The sequence below is a fragment of the Heterodontus francisci genome, chromosome 28, assembly GCF_036365525.1.
Source record: "Heterodontus francisci isolate sHetFra1 chromosome 28, sHetFra1.hap1, whole genome shotgun sequence".
Taxonomy (NCBI): Eukaryota; Metazoa; Chordata; class Chondrichthyes; order Heterodontiformes; family Heterodontidae; genus Heterodontus; species Heterodontus francisci.
The window spans coordinates 12,550,020-12,562,234 of NC_090398.1; positions in this window are offsets into that span (position 1 = coordinate 12,550,020).

Genomic DNA, 12,215 nt, shown 5'->3' on the forward strand with positions numbered 1-12,215 from the left:
TATGGAGATCAGAACTGTACACAGTAACTCCCAGTGTGATATGGAGATCAGAACTGTACACAGTAACTCCCAGCGTGATATGGAGATCAGAACTGTGCACAGTAACTCCCAGTGTGATATGGAGATCAGAACCGTACACAGGAACTCCCAGAGTGATATGGAGATCAGAACCGTACACAGGAACTCCCAGAGTGATATGGAGATCAGAACCGTACACAGGAACTCCCAGAGTGATATGGAGATCAGAACCGTACACAGTAACTCCCAGTGTGATATGGAGATCAGAACCGTACACATGAACTCCCAGAGTGATATGGAGATCAGAACTGTACACAGTAACTCCCAGAGTGATATGGAGACCAGAACTGTACACAGTAACTCCCAGAGTGATATGGAGACCAGAACTGTACACAGTAACTCCCAGAGTGATATGGAGACCAGAACTGTACACAGTAACTCCCAGAGTGATATGGAGATCAGAACTGTACACAGTAACTCCCAGAGTGATATGGAGACCAGAACTGTACACAGTAACTCCCAGAGTGATATGGAGACCAGAACTGTACACAGTAACTCCCAGTGTGATATGGAGATCAGAACCGTACACAGGAACTCCCAGAGTGATATGGAGATCAGAACTGTACACAGTAACTCCCAGAGTGATATGGAGATCAGAACCGTACACAGGAACTCCCAGCGTGATATGGAGATCAGAACCGTACACAGTAACTCCCAGCGTGATATGGAGATCAGAACCGTACACAGTAACTCCCAGCGTGATATGGAGATCACAACCGTACACAGTAACTCCCAGCGTGATATGGAGATCAGAACTGTGCACAGTAACTCCCAGTGTGATATGGAGATCAGAACCGTACACAGGAACTCCCAGAGTGATATGGAGATCAGAACCGTACACAGGAATTCCCAGAGTGATATGGAGATCAGAACCGTACACAGGAACTCCCAGAGTGATATGGAGATCAGAACCGTACACAGGAACTCCCAGAGTGATATGGAGATCAGAACCGTACACAGGAACTCCCAGAGTGATATGGAGATCAGAACCGTACACAGGAACTCCCAGAGTGATATGGAGATCAGAACCGTACACAGGAACTCCCAGAGTGATATGGAGATCAGAACCGTACACAGGAACTCCCAGAGTGATATGGAGATCAGAACCGTACACAGGAACTCCCAGAGTGATATGGAGATCAGAACTGTACACAGTAACTCCCAGAGTGATATGGAGATCAGAACCGTACACAGTAACTCCCAGTGTGATATGGAGATCAGAACCGTACACAGGAACTCCCAGAGTGATATGGAGATCAGAACCGTACACAGTAACTCCCAGAGTGATATGGAGATCAGAACCGTACACAGTAACTCCCAGTGTGATATGGAGATCAGAACCGTACACAGTAACTCCCAGTGTGATATGGAGATCAGAACTGTACACAGTAACTCCCAGTGTGATATGGAGATCAGAACCGTACACAGTAACTCCCAGAGTGATATGGAGATCAGAACCGTACACAGGAACTCCCAGCGTGATATGGAGATCAGAACCGTACACAGTAACTCCCAGAGTGATATGGAGATCAGAACCGTACACAGGAATTCCCAGCGTGATATGGAGATCAGAACCGTACACAGGAACTCCCAGAGTGATATGGAGATCAGAACTGTACACACTAACTCCCAGTGTGATATGGAGATCAGAACCGTACACAGTAACTCCCAGTGTGATATGGAGATCAGAACTGTACACACTAACTCCCAGTGTGATATGGAGATCAGAACCGTACACAGTAACTCCCAGCGTGATGTGGAGATCAGAACCGTACACAGGAACTCCCTGAGTGATATGGAGATCAGAACCGTACACAGGAACTCCCAGCGTGATATGGAGATCAGAACCGTACACAGTAACTCCCAGCATGATATGGAGATCAGAACCGTACACAGTAACTCCCAGAGTGATATGGAGATCAGAACCGTACACAGGAATTCCCAGCGTGATATGGAAATCAGAACCGTACACAGTAACTCCCAGTGTGATATGGAGATCAGAACCGTACACAGTAACTCCCAGTGTGATATGGAGATCAGAACCGTACACAGTAACTCCCAGCGTGATATGGAGATCAGAACCGTACACAGTAACTCCCAGCGTGATATGGAGATCAGAACCGTACACAGTAACTCCCAGTGTGATATGGAGATCAGAACCGTACACAGTAACTCCAGTGTGATATGGAGATCAGAACCGTACACAGTAACTCCCAGCGTGATATGGAGATCAGAACCGTACACAGTAACTCCCAGTGTGATATGGAGATCAGAACCGTACACAGTAACTCCCAGTGTGATATGGAGATCAGAACCGTACACAGTAACTCCCAGCGTGATATGGAGATCAGAACCGTACACAGTAACTCCCAGCGTGATATGGAGATCAGAACCGTACACAGTAACTCCCAGCGTGATATGGAGATCAGAACCGTACACAGTAACTCCCAGCGTGATATGGAGATCAGAACCGTACACAGTAACTCCCAGTGTGATATGGAGATCAGAACCGTACACAGTAACTCCCAGAGTGATATGGAGATCAGAACCGTACACAGTAACTCCCAGTGTGATATGGAGATCAGAACCGTACACAGTAACTCCCAGTGTGATATGGAGATCAGAACAGTACACAGTAACTCCCAGTGTGATATGGAGATCAGAACCGTACACAGTAACTCCCAGTGTGATATGGAGATCAGAACCGTACACAGTAACTCCCAGTGTGATATGGAGATCAGAACCGTACACAGTAACTCCCAGAGTGATATGGAGATCAGAACTGTACACAGTAACTCCCAGTGTGATATGGAGATCAGAACTGTACACAGTAACTCCCAGTGTGATATGGAGATCAGAACCGTACACAGTAACTCCCAGTGTGATATGGAGATCAGAACCGTACACAGTAACTCCCAGAGTGATATGGAGATCAGAACTGTACACAGTAACTCCCAGTGTGATATGGAGATCAGAACTGTACACAGTAACTCCCAGTGTGATATGGAGATCAGAACCGTACACAGTAACTCCCAGTGTGATATGGAGATCAGAACCGTACACAGTAACTCCCAGAGTGATATGGAGATCTGAACCGTACACAGTAACTCCCAGTGTGATATGGAGATCAGAACCGTACACAGTAACTCCCAGTGTGATATGGAGATCAGAACCGTACACAGTAACTCCCAGTGTGATATGGAGATCAGAACCGTACACAGTAACTCCCAGTGTGATATGGAGATCAGAACCGTACACAGTAACTCCCAGTGTGATATGGAGATCAGAACCGTACATAGTAACTCCCAGAGTGATATGGAGAGCAGAAACGTACACAGGAACTCCCAGAGTGATATGGAGATCAGAACCGTACACAGTAACTCCCAGTGTGATATGGAGATCAGAACCGTACACAGTAACTCCCAGCGTGATATGGAGATCAGAACTGTACACAGTAACTCCCAGTGTGATATGGAGATCAGAACCGTACACAGGAACTCCCAGCGTGATATGGAGATCAGAACCGTACACAGTAACTCCCAGCGTGATATGGAGATCAGAACCGTACACAGTAACTCCCAGCGTGATATGGAGATCAGAACCGTACACAGTAACTCCCAGCGTGATATGGAGATCAGAACCGTACACAGTAACTCCCAGCGTGATATGGAGATCAGAACCGTACACAGTAACTCCCAGCGTGATATGGAGATCAGAACCGTACACAGTAACTCCCAGTGTGATATGGAGATCAGAACCGTACACAGTAACTCCCAGTGTGATATGGAGATCAGAACCGTACACAGTAACTCCCAGTGTGATATGGAGATCAGAACCGTGCACAGTAACTCCCAGTGTGATATGGAGATCAGAACTGTACACAGTAACTCCCAGTGTGATATGGAGATCAGAACAGTACACAGTAACTCCCAGTGTGATATGGAGATCAGAACCGTACACAGTAACTCCCAGTGTGATATGGAGATCAGAACCGTACACAGTAACTCCCAGAGTGATATGGAGATCAGAACCGTACACAGTAACTCCCAGTGTGATATGGAGATCAGAACCGTACATAGTAACTCCCAGAGTGATATGGAGAGCAGAAACGTATACAGGAACTCCCAGAGTGATATGGAGATCAGAACTGTGCACAGGAACTCCCAGAGTGATATGGAGATCAGAACTGTACACAGGAACTCCCAGTGTGATATGGAGATCAGAACTGTACACAGGAACTCCCAGAGTGATATGGAGATCAGAACTGTACACAGGAACTCCCAGTGTGATATGGAGATCAGAACCGTACACAGTAACTCCCAGTGTGATATGGAGACCAGAACTGTACACAGTAACTCCCAGCGTGATATGGAGATCAGAACCGTACACAGTAACTCCCAGTGTGATATGGAGAGCAGAACTGTACACCGTAACTCCCAGTGTGATATGGAGATCAGAACTGTACACAGTAACTCCCAGTGTGATATGGAGATCAGAACTGTACACAGTAACTCCCAGTGTGATATGGAGATCAGAACTGTACACAGTAACTCCCAGAGTGATATGGAGATCTAAGCTGTACACAGTAACTCCCAGAGTGATATGGAGATCAGAACTGTGCACAGTAACTCCCAGTGTGATATGGAGAGACCAGAACTGTACACAGTAACTCCCAGTGTGATTTGGAGAGACCAGAACTGTACACAGTAAATCCCAGTGATTATGGAGAGACCAGAACTGTACACAGGAACTCCCAGTGTGATATGGAGACCAGAACTGTGCACAGTAACTCCCAGTGTGATATGGAGATCAGAACTGTACACAGTAACTCCCAATGTCATATGGAGACCAGAACTGTGCACAGTAACTCCCAATGTGATATGCAGATCAGAACTGTACACAGTAACTCCCAGTGTGATATGGAGATCAGAACCGTACACAGTAACTCCCAGTGTGATATGGAGATCAGAACCGCACACAGTAACTCCCAGTGTGATATGGAGATCAGAACCGTACACAGTAACTCCCAGAGTGATATGGAGATCAGAACCGTACACAGTAACTCCCAGTGTGATATGGAGATCAGAACCGCACACAGTAACTCCCAGTGTGATATGGAGATCAGAACCGTACACAGTAACTCCCAGAGTGATATGGAGATCAGAACCGTACACAGTAACTCCCAGAGTGATATGGAGATCAGAACCGTACACAGTAACTCCCAGTGTGATATGGAGATCAGAACCGTACATAGTAACTCCCAGAGTGATATGGAGAGCAGAAACGTATACAGGAACTCCCAGAGTGATATGGAGATCAGAACTGTGCACAGGAACTCCCAGAGTGATATGGAGATCAGAACTGTACACAGGAACTCCCAGTGTGATATGGAGATCAGAACTGTACACAGGAACTCCCAGAGTGATATGGAGATCAGAACTGTACACAGGAACTCCCAGTGTGATATGGAGATCAGAACCGTACACAGTAACTCCCAGTGTGATATGGAGACCAGAACTGTACACAGTAACTCCCAGCGTGATATGGAGATCAGAACCGTACACAGTAACTCCCAGTGTGATATGGAGAGCAGAACTGTACACCGTAACTCCCAGTGTGATATGGAGATCAGAACTGTACACAGTAACTCCCAGTGTGATATGGAGATCAGAACTGTACACAGTAACTCCCAGTGTGATATGGAGATCAGAACTGTACACAGTAACTCCCAGAGTGATATGGAGATCTAAGCTGTACACAGTAACTCCCAGAGTGATATGGAGATCAGAACTGTGCACAGTAACTCCCAGTGTGATATGGAGAGACCAGAACTGTACACAGTAACTCCCAGTGTGATTTGGAGAGACCAGAACTGTACACAGTAAATCCCAGTGATTATGGAGAGACCAGAACTGTACACAGGAACTCCCAGTGTGATATGGAGACCAGAACTGTGCACAGTAACTCCCAGTGTGATATGGAGATCAGAACTGTACACAGTAACTCCCAATGTCATATGGAGACCAGAACTGTGCACAGTAACTCCCAATGTGATATGCAGATCAGAACTGTACACAGTAACTCCCAGTGTGATATGGAGATCAGAACCGTACACAGTAACTCCCAGTGTGATATGGAGATCAGAACCGCACACAGTAACTCCCAGTGTGATATGGAGATCAGAACCGTACACAGTAACTCCCAGAGTGATATGGAGATCAGAACCGTACACAGTAACTCCCAGTGTGATATGGAGATCAGAACCGCACACAGTAACTCCCAGTGTGATATGGAGATCAGAACCGTACACAGTAACTCCCAGAGTGATATGGAGATCAGAACCGTACACAGTAACTCCCAGTGTGATATGGAGATCAGAACTGTACACAGTAACTCCCAGTGTGATATGGAGATCCGAACCGTACACAGTAACTCCCAGTGTGATATGGAGATCAGAACCGTACACAGTAACTCCCAGTGTGATATGGAGATCAGAACCGTACACAGTAACTCCCAGTGTGATATGGAGATCAGAACCGTACACAGGAACTCCCAGAGTGATATGGAGATCAGAACCGTACACAGGAACTCCCCGAGTGATATGGAGATCAGAACCGTACACAGTAATTCCCAGTGTGATATGGAGATCAGAACTGTACACAGGAACTCCCAGTGTGATATGGAGATCAGAACCGTACACAGTAACTCCCAGTGTGATATGGAGATCAGAACCGTACACAGGAACTCCCAGCGTGATATGGAGATCAGAACCGCACACAGTAACTCCCAGCGTGATATGGAGATCAGAACCGTACACAGTAACTCCCAGCGTGATATGGAGATCAGAACCGTACACAGGAACTCCCAGAGTGATATGGAGATCAGAACCGTACACAGGAACTCCCAGAGTGATATGGAGATCAGAACCGTACACAGGAACTCCCAGCGTGATATGGAGATCAGAACCGTACACAGTAACTCCCAGCGTGATATGGAGATCAGAACCGTACACAGTAACTCCCTGAGTGATATGGAGATCAGAACCGTACACAGTAACTCCCAGTGTGATATGGAGATCAGAACCGTACACAGTAACTCCCAGTGTGATATGGAGATCAGAACCGCACACAGTAACTCCCAGTGTGATATGGAGATCAGAACCGTACACAGTAACTCCCAGAGTGATATGGAGATCAGAACCGTACACAGTAACTCCCAGTGTGATATGGAGATCAGAACCGTACACAGTAACTCCCAGTGTGATTTGGAGATCAGAACCGGACACAGTAACTCCCAGTGTGATATGGAGATCAGAACCGTACACAGTAACTCCCAGTGTGATATGGAGATCAGAACCGTACACAGTAACTCCCAGTGTGATATGGAGATCAGAACCGTACACAGTAACTCCCAGTGTGATATGGAGATCAGAACCGTACACAGTAACTCCCAGTGTGATATACAGATCAGAACCGTACATAGTAACTCCCAGAGTGATATGGAGAGCAGAAACGTACATAGGAACTCCCAGAGTGATATGGAGATCAGAACTGTGCACAGGAACTCCCAGAGTGATATGGAGATCAGAACTGTTCTCAGGAACTCCCAGTGTGATATGGAGATCAGAACTGTACACAGGAACTCCCAGAGTGATATGGAGATCAGAACTGTACACAGGAACTCCCAGTGTGATATGGAGATCAGAACTGTACACAGTAACTCCCAGTGTGATATGGAGACCAGAACTGTACACAGTAACTCCCAGCGTGATATGGAGATCAGAACCGTACACAGTAACTCCCAGTGTGATATGGAGATCAGAACCGTACACAGTAACTCCCAGTGTGATATGGAGATCAGAACTGTACACAATAACTCCCAGTGTGATATGGAGATCAGAACTGAACACAGGAACACCCAGTGTGATATGGAGATCAGAACTGTGCACAGGAACTCCCAGAGTGATATGGAGATCAGAACTGTGCACAGGAACTCCCAGAGTGATATGGAGATCAGAACTGTACACAATAACTCCCAGTGTGATATGGAGATCAGAACTGTGCACAGGAACTCCCAGAGTGATATGGAGATCAGAACTGTACACAGTAACACCCAGAGTGATATGGAGATCAGAACTGTACACAGTAACTCCCAGTGTGATATGGAGATCAGAACTGTACACAGTAACTCCCAGAGTGATATGGAGATCAGAACTGTACACAGTAACTCCCAGTGTGATATGGAGATCAGAACTGTACACAGTAACTCCCAGAGTGATATGGACATCAGAACTGTACACAGTAACTCCCAGAGTGATATGGAGATCAGAACTGTACACAGTAACTCCCAGAGTGATATGGAGAGCAGAACTGTTCACAGTAACTCCCAGAGTGATATGGAGATCAAAGCTGTACACAGTAACTCCCAGTGTGATATGGAGATCAGAACTGTACACAGTAACTCCCAGAGTGATATGGAGATCTGAACTGTACACAGTAACACCCAGTGTGATATGGAGATCAGAACTGTACACAGTAACTCCCAGAGTGATATGGAGATCAGAACTGTACACAGTAACTCCCAGAGTGATATGGAGATCAGAACGTTACACAGTAACTCCCAGTGTGATATGGAGATCAGAACTGTGCAGAGTAACTCCCAGAGTGATATGGAGAGCAGAACTGTTCACAGTAACTCCCAGAGTGATATGGAGATCAAAGCTGTACACAGTAACTCCCAGTGTGATATGGAGATCAGAACCGTACACAGTAACTCCCTGAGTGATATGGAGATCAGAACCGTACACAGTAACTCCCAGTGTGATATGGAGATCAGAACCGTACACAGTAACTCCCAGTGTGATATGGAGATCAGAACCGCACACAGTAACTCCAGTGTGATATGGAGATCAGAACCGTACACAGTAACTCCCAGTGTGATATGGAGATCAGAACCGTACACAGTAACTCCCAGTGTGATATGGAGATCAGAACCGTACACAGTAACTCCCAGTGTGATATGGAGATCAGAACCGTACACAGTAACTCCCAGTGTGATATGGAGATCAGAACCGTACACAGTAACTCCCAGTGTGATATGGAGATCAGAACCGTACACAGTAACTCCCAGAGTGATATGTAGATCAGAACCGTACACTGTAACTCCCAGTGTGATATGGAGATCAGAACCGTACACAGGAACTCCCAGCGTGATATGGAGATCAGAACCGTACACAGTAACTCCCAGCGTGATATGGAGAATCAGAACCGTACACAGTAACTCCCTGAGTGATATGGAGATCAGAACCGTACACAGTAACTCCCAGTGTGATATGGAGATCAGAACCGTACACAGTAACTCCCAGTGTGATATGGAGATCAGAACCGTACACAGTAACTCCCAGTGTGATATGGAGATCAGAACCGTACACAGTAACTCCCAGTGTGATATGGAGATCAGAACCGTACACAGTAACTCCCAGTGTGATATGGAGATCAGAACCGTACACAGTAACTCCCAGTGTGATATGGAGATCAGAACGGTACACTGTAACTCCCAGTGTGATATGGAGATCAGAACCGTACACAGTAACTCCCAGTGTGATATGGAGATCAGAACCGTACACAGTAACTCCCAGCGTGATATGGAGATCAGAACCGTACACAGGAACTCCCAGCGTGATATGGAGATCAGAACCGTACACAGTAACTCCCAGCGTGATATGGAGATCAGAACCGTACACAGTAACTCCCAGTGTGATATGGAGATCAGAACCGCACACAGTAACTCCCAGTGTGATATGGAGATCAGAACCATACACAGTAACTCCCAGTGTGATATGGAGATCAGAACCGTACACAGTAACTCCCAGTGTGATATGGAGATCAGAACCGTACACAGTAACTCCCAGTGTGATTTGGAGATCAGAACCGGACACAGTAACTCCCAGTGTGATATGGAGATCAGAACTGTACACAGTAACTCCCTGAGTGATATGGAGATCAGAACCGTACACAGTAACTCCCAGTGTGATATGGAGATCAGAACCGTACATAGTAACTCCCAGTGTGATATGGAGATCAGAACCGCACACAGTAACTCCCAGTGTGATATGGAGATCAGAACCATACACAGTAACTCCCAGTGTGATATGGAGATCAGAACCGTACACAGTAACTCCCAGAGTGATATGGAGATCAGAACTGTACACAGTAACTCCCTGAGTGATATGGAGATCAGAACCGTACACAGTAACTCCCAGTGTGATATGGAGATCAGAACCGTACACAGTAACTCCCAGTGTGATATGGAGATCAGAACCGTACACAGTAACTCCCAGTGTGATTTGGAGATCAGAACCGGACACAGTAACTCCCAGTGTGATATGGAGATCAGAACCGTACACAGTAACTCCCAGTGTGATATGGAGATCAGAACCGTACACAGTAACTCCCAGTGTGATATGGAGATCAGAACCGTACACAGTAACTCCCAGTGTGATATGGAGATCAGAACCGTACACAGTAACTCCCAGTGTGATATGGAGATCAGAACCGTACACAGTAACTCCCAGTGTGATATACAGATCAGAACCGTACATAGTAACTCCCAGAGTGATATGGAGAGCAGAAACGTACATAGGAACTCCCAGAGTGATATGGAGATCAGAACAGTGCACAGGAACTCCCAGAGTGATATGGAGATCAGAACTGTTCACAGGAACTCCCAGAGTGATATGGAGATCAGAACTGTACACAGGAACTCCCAGTATGATATGGAGATCAGAACTGTACACAGTAACTCCCAGTGTGATATGGAGACCAGAACTGTACACAGTAACTCCCAGCGTGATATGGAGATCAGAACCGTACACAGTAACTCCCAGTGTGATATGGAGATCAGAACCGTACACAGTAACTCCCAGTGTGATATGGAGATCAGAACTGTACACAATAACTCCCAGTGTGATATGGAGATCAGAACTGAACACAGGAACACCCAGTGTGATATGGAGATCAGAACTGTGCACAGGAACTCCCAGAGTGATATGGAGATCAGAACTGTGCACAGGAACTCCCAGAGTGATATGGAGATCAGAACTGTACACAATAACTCCCAGTGTGATATGGAGATCAGAACCGGACACAGTAACTCCCAGAGTGATATGGAGATCAGAACTGTGCACAGGAACTCCCAGAGTGATATGGAGATCAGAACTGTACACAGTAACACCCAGAGTGATATGGAGATCAGAACTGTACACAGTAACTCCCAGTGTGATATGGAGATCAGAACTGTACACAGTAACTCCCAGAGTGATATGGAGATCAGAACTGTGCACAGGAACTCCCAGAGTGATATGGAGATCAGAACTGTACACAGTAACACCCAGAGTGATATGGAGATCAGAACGGTACACAGTAACTCCCAGTGTGATATGGAGATCAGAACTGTACACAGTAACTCCCAGAGTGATATGGAGATCAGAACTGTACACAGTAACTCCCAGTGTGATATGGAGATCAGAACTGTACACAGTAACTCCCAGAGTGATATGGACATCAGAACTGTACACAGTAACTCCCAGAGTGATATGGAGATCAGAACTGTACACAGTAACTCCCAGAGTGATATGGAGAGCAGAACTGTTCACAGTAACTCCCAGAGTGATATGGAGATCAAAGCTGTACACAGTAACTCCCAGTGTGATATGGAGATCAGAACTGTACACAGTAACCCCCAGAGTGATATGGAGATCTGAACTGTACACAGTAACACCCAGTGTGATATGGAGATCAGAACTGTACACAGTAACTCCCAGAGTGATATGGAGATCAGAACTGTACACAGTAACTCCCAGAGTGATATGGAGATCAGAACGTTACACAGTAACTCCCAGTGTGATATGGAGATCAGAACTGTGCAGAGTAACTCCCAGAGTGATATGGAGAGCAGAACTGTTCACAGTAACTCCCAGAGTGATATGGAGATCAAAGCTGTACACAGTAACTCCCAGTGTGATATGGAGATCAGAACCGTACATAGTAACTCCCTGAGTGATATGGAGATCAGAACCGTACACAGTAACTCCCAGTGTGATATGGAGATCAGAACCGTACACAGTAACTCCCAGTGTG